We start from the raw sequence: 11,177 nt of genomic DNA on the forward strand, positions 1-11,177 counted from the left end.
ACATATTATAACCAGCGGAAATTCTAACATAATGCAGTTTGGTTTAATATTAAAAAATAGCTTGAACCATTTTAAAACGAACAAAACATAAACATTTTACTTAGGCCATAAAAAATGACATTTCTTTATGTATCATTAGTGTTCACCTAATGCATAAAATAAACCATAATTATATTTTTTTGATTGAAACCGAATTAGACTTTCTATAGTGTGACTTTCTATATGGTCAAATTTCTACTGCTATCCCTCCACTCTACCGGGTCCCCGAATTCTTGTGTGCCCAGGTGCCCTGGCATTACTGAAGACGAAACTGTGTATATAATATATTTGTCTGACTTACATTTTGTATTAATTTTTATACGGCTGGCGTCGTCGATATATCTTACACGAGATTAGGAACATTTTATAATATGGGAGTAAACTTGTATTAAGATATTGCACCGCCAAGTGATATATTAAAATGCAATATCAATATTGTCATATTGTTTTGGATGACCAAAACCACGCTTTTGACATTGCGGCTTTTAACATGTTAAAGACAGGGCGGAAAATTTTAACCTAAGTATGCTGTAATTCTTGCTACGCGACAAATAGTATTTTATTATGGCGAATAATTTCCTGCAATCGAAAGTCGTTTTAAGCAAACTTTGTTAGCATTGCGCGAAATTACATATTTTTATATTTAGACTCAAACAACTAAGGAATTTAATTGTGGCAATGAAAGCAGCGAGATAATTTACTATTTCTGAAGCAATGCAGTATCCTTAGCTTTTTTTCTTATCACGCGGATGTGTATTTCCTTAGGTACATGCGGATGAAGTCAGCATACAAAAAACAGCAGCAGATTGATGCAGCCCTATATATATGCTGGCGTATAATAATAGTACATGTACAAATTTTACTTTTAAATTTGTAGTTTTATATCAAAGAAGATAATAAAAACAAAGATAATCTTTAAACTGATATTTAGAAGAATATTTTTCATAATTATGCGTTCCTTAAAAGCTTATGCATAAATAACTGTAACACGGACACTGTGCTGAAAAGCTTGCAGCTCGCCGTTTGCCTGTTAATTATTACATCATCAATTAATTCAACCAATGTATTTTCTATAAATGTATACTTGTAGCTTAGAGTGGGCAAAGAGCCAGTAACCTAAAAAATAATCAACGATACTGGACGCAATTCTCTGTGCAGAGAGATTCTCGCTATAATTATATAGTTAGAATAGGTACATAATTTAATGTCATGTCGCATACTATGGTGGTGCTACTTTAAAACGTTTTCTCTACTATCAAATATGAGCTGTGCAGTGAACTTACTGAGCGTTTACTTTTGAGCGAGTAATTCTTAGCAACAAGCTACGTAGCGATCTTCTGATGTACAGAAAATCCCCATTTGCGAATAGGTCTGAATGCTTGTGTCTGAGCGGACGTTTGATTGTATTAAATTATATTATATTTGATTATAGTAAATACATACGAGGGAGTATTATGTACTTGCGAACGTAGAATTTGTGAGCGAGCTACGTTAAAATCAAAAGTTTTCATAATTAGAAGTCAATAATTCGGGCGGGTACTTATTTTCACAGGATATTTAGTTTTCTGAAGTATTTTTAAAATAATCACATCTGTTCACTTATTGTATTACTTTTTAAGATTGTTTTACACATTTATACCTCCCAGGTGATGCAATCGGATGCCTTTTTTTCTTAATACAAGACATCCTAGTCTACATTAGTATGTATCTCAAAATAAAACATAAAGCAGCAGAAAAAGTAAATTTGAGTTAACTCGTAAACAGTGCTAATAAATAAACTATCCATTGAAGTTGAAAGATGGTCATTCAAAATTAATATATTTAATATCTCATTCTATTAGTTCTAATTCTCCTAAAACGCGTTGAGAGCAAAAAAACAAAAGGGTCTAATTCCAGATTATTTGTCTAATTCCAGGTGCCGCTGGCTTGAAAATAAAGAGAGTGAACTTCAAAGTAGAAGATCTGAAAAAGAGACCTGAAACAGCAGATCCGGAGATGTAAGTGCCATGTAACTCGTGCGATGAAATCGAGATTCAAGAAACCGGCCCCGAAGATCAGCGATCTCACAGTCAGACATTGATTCATTGGTTGACATTCATGACTTGTGACTGCCGAGAGATTATAATTTTAATATTCAGTTGTAGTAGGCCACAGTGTTCGACGAAGATGATTACCATTTAGAAATAAAATTTATAGTAGTTTGTAGGATTTCTGTAGGAATGTTTCTATCATATTAAAATAATCAATAATCATATTAATAATAAGTCAAAAACGGTTATAACGACATTTAATGGACTACAATATCAGGATGTCCGTCATTCGTGTACTGGATTAAAAAATAAATGACAAACATTCCTTGAAGACCAAGAGCAACGTGGCATTAGATCAGAAAACGACAACGACCACAACATCATTGTAAAATTGCGTACAAATCCTATCGGTAGATTTTGCTACTAAAGGTACAAACACCATCGATCCGTAAACATTTTCGTCATCCATTCAGACGGAGCATTACTATTTCATTGTCATAACCAATGTCGTTATACCCGGTTTCTAGTGCAGTAAGAAAAATCAACGTGGAATAGCGACTCATTGAAAAATTGGAATAAAATATACTTTTAATCAATTGCATCTTTAAAATAAGAGTAGTACGTAGTGAATCATTAATAATAAATATGTAGAATATTCTTTAAAATATTCGTTTCTGGATTACTTTCCTATTACTTTGTGATAGATATTGGCGTCTATCACAAGGTAATTTGTATAAACGAGTTCATTTTTTAACTGACTAGATTTTCTTCGCCCGTCGAGATTTCGATTGTCGAGGCTCAATAACATATTTGATGCCAAATAGCGATAGAATCGGTCGGACAGCCGGTATAGTCCTGACTTCATAGGCATCTCACCCCTTTACTACAACACACCTGTTTTTTACTTCTATCTCTTTCTTTAGACCTATTATTTCAGGGTCTCGTTAAAATTTGATGTCATTTCAGAGTACATTTTATAGTCTATAGTAAGAATAATTATAGGACTTTTATCAGTAGTTAAATTTATTTCTCTACACGCATCTTCTCAGTACTACATTTTATTTAAAAAATAATAACCTGGTGAATTCATTTTACTTTTTATGAGATCCTTACATTTTACTACTTTAAGAAGCATGTGTTGAATTTAAAATCGTTTTTTGGAAAAAATCTCTAATAATTTATCTAAAGCCTATAAGAAATATATATTTACAGAAAAATTATCTGCTACACTGGGCCGTAATTCGCTATTTTTTTTTTGAGAAATTAAATGTAATCTTTCCCTTTATACTTAAACACGCGCATTACGTAGCACAACGCTTGACAATAAATCATTTTGCCAGCAAACGTTGCCGTGGGGTCGCGGCGACGAATACGACCCCCCCTACTCCTACCCGCGGGAGCCGTAGGAGCCGGCGAAGGGATTTTTGACTCGTTGACCACCAAGTGCCATTAAAAAGTTCCTCAGAATCCATTTCAGGTTGCTTCTAGTTCACTGAATGGGTTATTCACTGAAACAGAAGCAATAAGGATTGTGACGATCGATTTCTTGGCATGTATATTTGTATAGAGGTAGGGACAATGTAGAAGCTCTTTAGTGTATCGTACGTATTTTAACGCGATCCGTACCCTTTATAAATATAGAATAAACGGAGCGTGTGAAGGTACGTATCTTACGCCCTGACCAACGACTGCCATGAAAAATAATAACAACGTTATTATTTTACGTACACTTGTACTTGAAAAATGAATATTTAGTACCAAGCAATTTGGTAACTCACAATAAAGTTTAGGAACGCAATCATAGTACGACTAGACTTAACTCGAGATAAGAACCAAAGAGTGCATAATCGATTTTTCGAGAAAGTTTTACGTAAAGGGAGGAAATGGACTAGTCGATTGAAATTGTTTATGAAAAAATTATGCGGCTAAAACACGCCATTTGTACATAATCGCAGAAGCAAATCACTTTACATTTGATAATAAGAATTATGCATTTAACTCGGTAATTATTACTTTAAAATTTATTGCCTACGTAACGTACTAATAATTATTCCAGTTCCATCTACAAACTCTGTGGTTGTACACGTCACGTTCACGTTGACATCACGTCATAAGAGAAAAAATCAAAGAAATATTATGACGCGAAATTTATAAATAAATAAGGATTCAGTATATTTTTTATATTCCAAATTTCAACGCGTATTAATACGGGAGTGCTGCTTATTGCATGCAAATAACATCTTAGTAATATATTCCCAAACAATTATCTAAGTGCGACATAAATGTAGCACGAAGAACGTAAAACGTTTAAAAAATTTAAATATGTTAGTAAAAAAACATTTGTTTAATAGATAAAGAAGAGCTTCTGTAACGGAATTTATCTACTCAATTAATTTTAGAAATGTATAATACACTTCTAAACGTACAGTGTAAGGGTAGAGATGTGAGAAAATATCATGGAAGTTCTTTCATTTACCGGCATCTAAACAGTTTTGACAGGACATAATTACGTTGTTGACAATCGCGTGAACTAAAAAAATATATTAAATTAATTAGCGACATAATTGGCCATACAATCATACAGAAACTATATGTTTTAACAACCTAACTTTGAGTAGAAAGAATTGATTATTTTGTTATGTAATAACTAGAAGTTCTAGTTATTACATAACAAAATAAAAAAATAACAGTCCAGGGTTGAGTTGGTTCTAGTCTAGAACCAACTCAACCCTGGACTGGTCGGCTCGATCCAGTCATTGGCGATGAATATATAATTATATGAAATATTCCAACTCATGTAATGTAATGATGTCTTTATGTGAAAAGATTGATATCAACTGTTAAGAATAAAATATTGAAGGATTGATGAGCTTGCTGCAAAAGCAAAATGGATTTACACCTAAACAAATTGAAGTAACTAAAACCCTTGTCAGACACATCCAAAACAGGACCAGTTAGAAAAGCATTGTCACGTGCAAAAAGCACGTTTTCAAACTTAAACTAGATAAAATGGTGAGTCATACCACATCCTAAAAGAAAAAAGGGTACTATTTTTATAGATTGTCCCTATGTATTTAGAAAAGGCCTTCATCCACTAACTTAAATAACTAAATCTTGCTAATCTCATTAGTCTATTATGATGAAAAAGTCAGTTATAGGTGATTGGTCAAGTGTAAAATTTATTTTATGTGATGGCCTAGTTAGCATAACTTATATTTTGACATTTTCCTATTGGCATAATTATGTAGCCAAATATTAAGAAAGATAATGTTTAAGTATATGTTCTATCTTACTATTGGTGTTATTATATGGGTCGGTTTGGAAGAAAGTGTTTAACTGCTTGAGAGCAATCTACCGCAAGTGATTATAAACCTGTGTCAAATTAGTAATTGTCAACTTTTACCGTGCGGTTATTTATGCCTAATTTGGTTTTGATTAAGGAAAAGAGACCCTATATCTTTAAACATAAGCTATAGATGTTAGTAGACGTTTAGACTGAATGTCGTTTCTTGGTGTTGTGTACAATAGTATTTACTATATCTTTTACTATTTTAACTTTCTAAGTAAATATTTGGAATTTAAAACTATCATTTTTTTCAGTGATGTGATATTATGTTACTTTTTGAAAACATCTATGAAGATATTTTGTTATAATATATTTCAAAAGTAAAAATTTGGCCGATATACAATACACAAAACATACTTATTTTAAGAACATAAAGGAATTCGACAAGTTTAATTATGTACTGTTAGGAAATTTGAGATATATTTTTTACTGTTTTATTGCTATTACCGTCCGATTGCTGAATTTGAATTTCGTATTTGTTTTCCAAATTAATAAGTAAAGTAGAAAATCACTACAAAGTGAGACGGAAGTAACTTTTGAGAAATTTATTAAAAATTGAGACTATAGTAATAGAATTGGAAAATTAGAATTGTTTGTCGACATACTGTAAATCTAGTTCAGTAAATTCAACAGCACCCTGCATAATGCTCCAGTTCCGTTGACGTTTATTTTATCTAATAATATCTATCTTTGAAATATTTCGATGTCTTTGCCATCTTCATCAATAAGTGTGGAAAAACTCTCTTCGTTGTTTTAATCCACGCACCTGAGTGTACATGGAACCACAGCATTATGTATAAGGAACTAATTTAACTTATGCACATTCACAATTCGTAACTATGTAAACTATATAATCGGTATAACAATTCTACATTTGTAATATTTTTTGAGCATCTTCTTCATTTTACTTCACTACATTATTGTACTGTGATTAAGTTTGTGTATTGTGGTATATATACCGATGTAGTAGTAAACAATATATTTCTTCAATACATATTAAATTGGCTTTCGCTTTACCTATTTTTTGTAGCGGACCTCACTACTTACTTACTACCTTCGAGTAGCAAAAGGGTACAACTGCCCCTTGCGGCAACTGTCACTTTTATCTAACACAAGAATAAACATTAAACTATTCATCATCGCTCTTTTAACTTTACTTGAAACTTTATAAGATGTAATTCTAAAAAATGTGTTTCTGATTAATAACATTTGCTATTCGAATCTAGAGTAATAGCTGATTGAAAATAAGGTAATGGCGAGAAGACGGAAAATTAGTCCCGAAAGACTTGTAACAAGGTTTAAAAGATCAAAGTGATAGGCTAAATTGAAATGTAATCGGGAAAGGACTGATATGAAGGATAACATTAGTAAATAGAATTTCATTCATTTATGCGAGCATCTGCATATGCATCATACTCTCATCTCATCATCATACAGATGACAGAATTAAATATATTTTCATATTTTGGAATTTTGGCGACTTCGTCGGTTGATTTCAAAATTATACACCCTCTTTGACTAAGCTTAAAAAGAAAATATCAATTTCTTATATTATTGTTAAAGGTAAATTGTAAATGTAACATTCTAAAACTATCAAACCGCATTGCCCATCATTATGAGCTACCACCTAATCACTGAGATCAAACAATCTGAGAGCAGATTCTTGCCAATCGCTGAGTCAGTAATGAGTTGATTATAATGAATCGTCAATACCGACTACCTACTTGTTATTTATGGAATTAGTGAAATAGATTTACGCAGGAATGAATGAAATAGATTTACAAGGATTAGAATATAGGTTTGAACACCTGTGTATACAATAACAGGGCTACAAGGCATTATATCTTAGTCCTTGGGAGAGATGACGCGTGGAATTATGGACTTTTTCCAACTACTACTTGTCCGTAAACTACATGTTTGCCAATTAAATTATACTATATTGTTACATCAAAGATGTGACTATTCCTAGACTGTATTGTTGTAATAAGTAAGTCTGGTAACGATGGTGCCAAAATGTTCTTTTGAAGCGACAGTTTCTCTTTTGGTAAACGAATAATGAAAGACCAGTATTCTTAGAATGAATGTACGTTAACCAGCTATAGAAACGACAATGGTTGCTGTAAACCCAGGATAGGGACGAATGTAGCGAAAATTTCTAAGTGGTGTGTGTATAGTGAAACTGTATCTGATGAGTACTACCAACTATGGATAAAGTGCCATACTTTTGTCAGTGATAATTTTGTTTGAAAAATTCTTCACTACATTTGTTCCCAGCCATAGAATAGATCAGTATATAGAAGAAAGGTTGTCTTTTGGAAATCCTCGCCGTTACCACGAACATAATTGTAATTTCATTCCTAATTTTGTCAGTTGTAAGATAGTCTATACACACAAATTACTGTAACTCCTTCGTCCGACCTATTTTGTGATTTCTGTATAATGTTATTTTATTTCTATATTTTTTATCAAAATATATGTCTGAATATGTGTTGTAATTTTTTATTACCCTTACAATGATATTTAAACTCCGTATGTTGTAGACACTGATACGGATGATAGCCTGTACTATACGAAGTTCGTTACAAGTGTCCATGAGCGGAAATGGTCACTTACCATGTGGTGACATGCTCATTGTAACTTCAATCTAAACCTATAAAAATCCTACAAACATGAACGAATTAATTCAATTATCGAAATAAAAAAAACCCTTGTACAACACATATTATATAATTTAGTTGTAACTTTTATTTGTGGACTAACATTTACATTTTAATACAACAGACCTACTTAATTCCTACTACAAAGACTTAATATTATAAATAAAAAATATCAGCGCCACCTGTCGTAAGAATAAGTACTAATGAAAAACTTCAACAACTCAAGTAACCTTAAAAAGTAAGTGTTTTAGTAACAGATGGCGTTAGTAGTAATATTTTTAGTACTTCGTTTTATGACAAAGTGATATCGTATTAAAAACTGAAAATTCGAACAAATTATACGTCCATTAAGTCTCTTCCTTTCCCATAAGCAAGAATTTTTGTAATAGTGCACATAGATGAGTAATTTCACAGGGAAACGCTGCTTCACATCCCTTTTATTTGATACCTTAAGAGACTTAAAACTTTAGGGTACGCCGCATCTTCATGTTCTTTGTCTGTTGCTTGATTGTTGAGTGCATTGGCACACGAGGCATTTCGACTTAATTGGGAGTTAGAAAGCGGTACAAATATGTACAATATTTCATCTAAACATTATTCGCATCTAGCATGTACTTGATATACTGCATCAGCACACAAAGCGTTCCGAATTAGTTTTAATATTGAAAGTAGATATTTATCGTAAAGACTGAAGCTCAGTAGCAAATAATTTAAGTTAAATGGTTCTATAATAAACTACCAGAACCCGCGGCTTCGCCCGCGTAAAAAAATATGATATGACATAGAAATAACTGTAATCGTAAATCGTAAATTTGTACCTTTAACAATTTTGCACCCGTCCACGTTGTCGTGTATTTGTCTGAATAGACGTTATCTGAAATTTCACGTTTCTAACTTCGAACCATACATATAACACATCTTTTACCTCCTTAGTAGAATTTCAAAAACATTCCTATGCATCAATAAATACTTTATCAGCAAATTTCTGAAAGCTAATATCCAACACCAGCGGTCGGCAATCCGACACCCACGGGTGGTGTGTGGCCCGCGACTTTCCCTTTTGTCCCACAGGTCTGCGCGTTACTAATTGTTAATTGCGCGTTGGCCAAGTGCAAGTTAAACCCCCAACTGGAGGGTTCCGTACAACCAAATTTTTCATTTTTTTTAATTTCTTTATTGTAGCAGCCATTACAGTACACGCATTGAGAAAATTTGAACTGTCTACCTGTAACGGTTCTAAAGTTAGTTGGAAAAATATCGAATAGCAGTTTGTTGTATGGGGACCCCTTTTTGTTTTCAACTTTGTTTTATTTTTAGTATTTGTTGTTATAGCGGCCACCGTTATGCATCCTCTGTTAGAATTTCAAATATCTATCTATTACTGTTCCAGAGATAGAGCCCTGTGACACACGGACAGACGGACAGACAGCGAAGTCTTAGTAATAGGGTTCCGGGTTTTTATCGTTTAGGTATGGAACCCTAAAAAACCGCTGTTCTGCACTTCAGCACGCGCAATACATTCCCATGTTAAAAATATAATATAAAAATAAATAATATAAAAATATAATAATTTTGAAGGTGGTAGAACCCTATGTGGTTCGACTCCAGCGGCACCACCGCCACACCTACTTCTACCTAATAACAGCAGTGTTAGGCGCTGCTGTGTTCCGGTCTGAAGGGTGTGGTAAGGGAGACAGACTTTTCCGAGGCGTTCCAGCTTAGTCCTCAGGGGTAGCGGCGCAGCTGTGGCCGACCTCAGGTAGGAATATCAAATCCTATCTGGGGTTGATTACAGATGTCCATGGGCGGCAGTAGCCACTTACCATCAGGTGGACTGCATGCTCGTCTGCTACTCTTATATTCCGTGTTCCGGTCTGAAGGGTGTGGTAAGGGAGACAGACTTTTCCGAGGCGTTCCAGCTTAGTCCTCAGGGGTAGCGGCGCAGCTGTGGCCGACCTCAGGTAGGAATATCAAATCCTATCTGGGGTTGATTACAGATGTCCATGGGCGGCAGTAGCCACTTACCATCAGGTGGACTGCATGCTCGTCTGCTACTCTTATATTATAAAATATATATATATATATATATATATATATATGTTACGACGGCCCGTGGAATTTAGCCCTGCACTAAACCTCTCTGAACTCTATTCTTTTTTCAGATATGCCAAAGAAAGTAACATCAATAACGGTTTTTAAAGAAACTTTCTTTACTTATAACACCCTAATGGGGTTGATTGTTGAGTTGCTAAAAATGCTGGAACAGATGTGTAAACAGAAACGCATAATGCATACACCCTTTTATAGCCGTCTAAAGGGTTGATCTAAAAAAACAATGACTCAGATGCTTCATTGAGACTAATGATAATGTTTCGTAGTGGTTGCTTCCAAATGTTAATTACAACCAGAAAGAAAAATACCAATTTTCATAGACTTTGCTTCATAATCGGCTTACTTCTAAACAAACTTTCAACCCCTATATTACGCGGTTAGGGGTAGATTTTCCATAAATGGTGTTAAAAAAGTTCTATCTATCCCAACCAGAGAGCCAATTGCTAATTTTTACAGTCTTTGCTTCCGAATTAACGGTTTCAAAAATAAAGTTCCATCCCCCATAAAACGACCTTAAAGATTGATTTTCCAAAAACGGTGAAATAGATCTCCTATTATTTTAAATCAGAAAACCGAATACCTAATTTTATAGACTTTGCTTCAAAATCTACGGACTTCTAAACGAAAGTTCTACCCCTATATTACCCTCTTAAGGTTAGATAACCTATAAACGGTGTTAAGGGAGATCTATTATTTCCTACCAAAAAGCTTTATGTTATTTTAACAGTCCTTGTTTCCAAATTAACGGATTAAAAAAAGTTCCATCCCCTATTAAACGACCTTAAGGGTTGATTTTCCAAAAACCGTGAAATAGGTCTCCTATTATTTTCAATCATAAAGCCAAATAACAATTATCATAGACTTTCGTTCAAAATCCGCGAACTTCTAAACGAAGTTTCTACTCCTATTTTACCCTCTTAAGGATAGATTTTCCATAAATAGTGTTAAAAAGGTTCGATCATTCCCAACCAGAAAGCCAATTGCAAATTTTTA

General features: G+C 33.6%; 1 protein-coding gene across 4 annotated transcripts in view; it reads left to right on the plus strand.

The window, feature by feature from the left end:
* Positions 1-6,664, plus strand: part of LOC140743229 (uncharacterized) — a 53,016-nt gene extending 46,352 nt beyond the window's left edge. For all 4 annotated transcript variants that reach the window (XM_073074347.1, XM_073074348.1, XM_073074350.1 and 1 more), the window contains exon 4: positions 1,955-6,664. The gene's annotated coding sequence lies outside the window, so the exon portion shown is untranslated. The remainder of the gene's footprint in view (positions 1-1,954) is intronic.
* Positions 6,665-11,177: the final 4,513 nt, after the last annotated feature.

This window comes from Epargyreus clarus, unplaced genomic scaffold, assembly GCF_041222505.1.
Source record: "Epargyreus clarus isolate Ecla_fem2 unplaced genomic scaffold, WU_Ecla_fem_2.2 ptg000007l, whole genome shotgun sequence".
In the NCBI taxonomy this organism is placed as follows: Eukaryota; Metazoa; Arthropoda; class Insecta; order Lepidoptera; family Hesperiidae; genus Epargyreus; species Epargyreus clarus.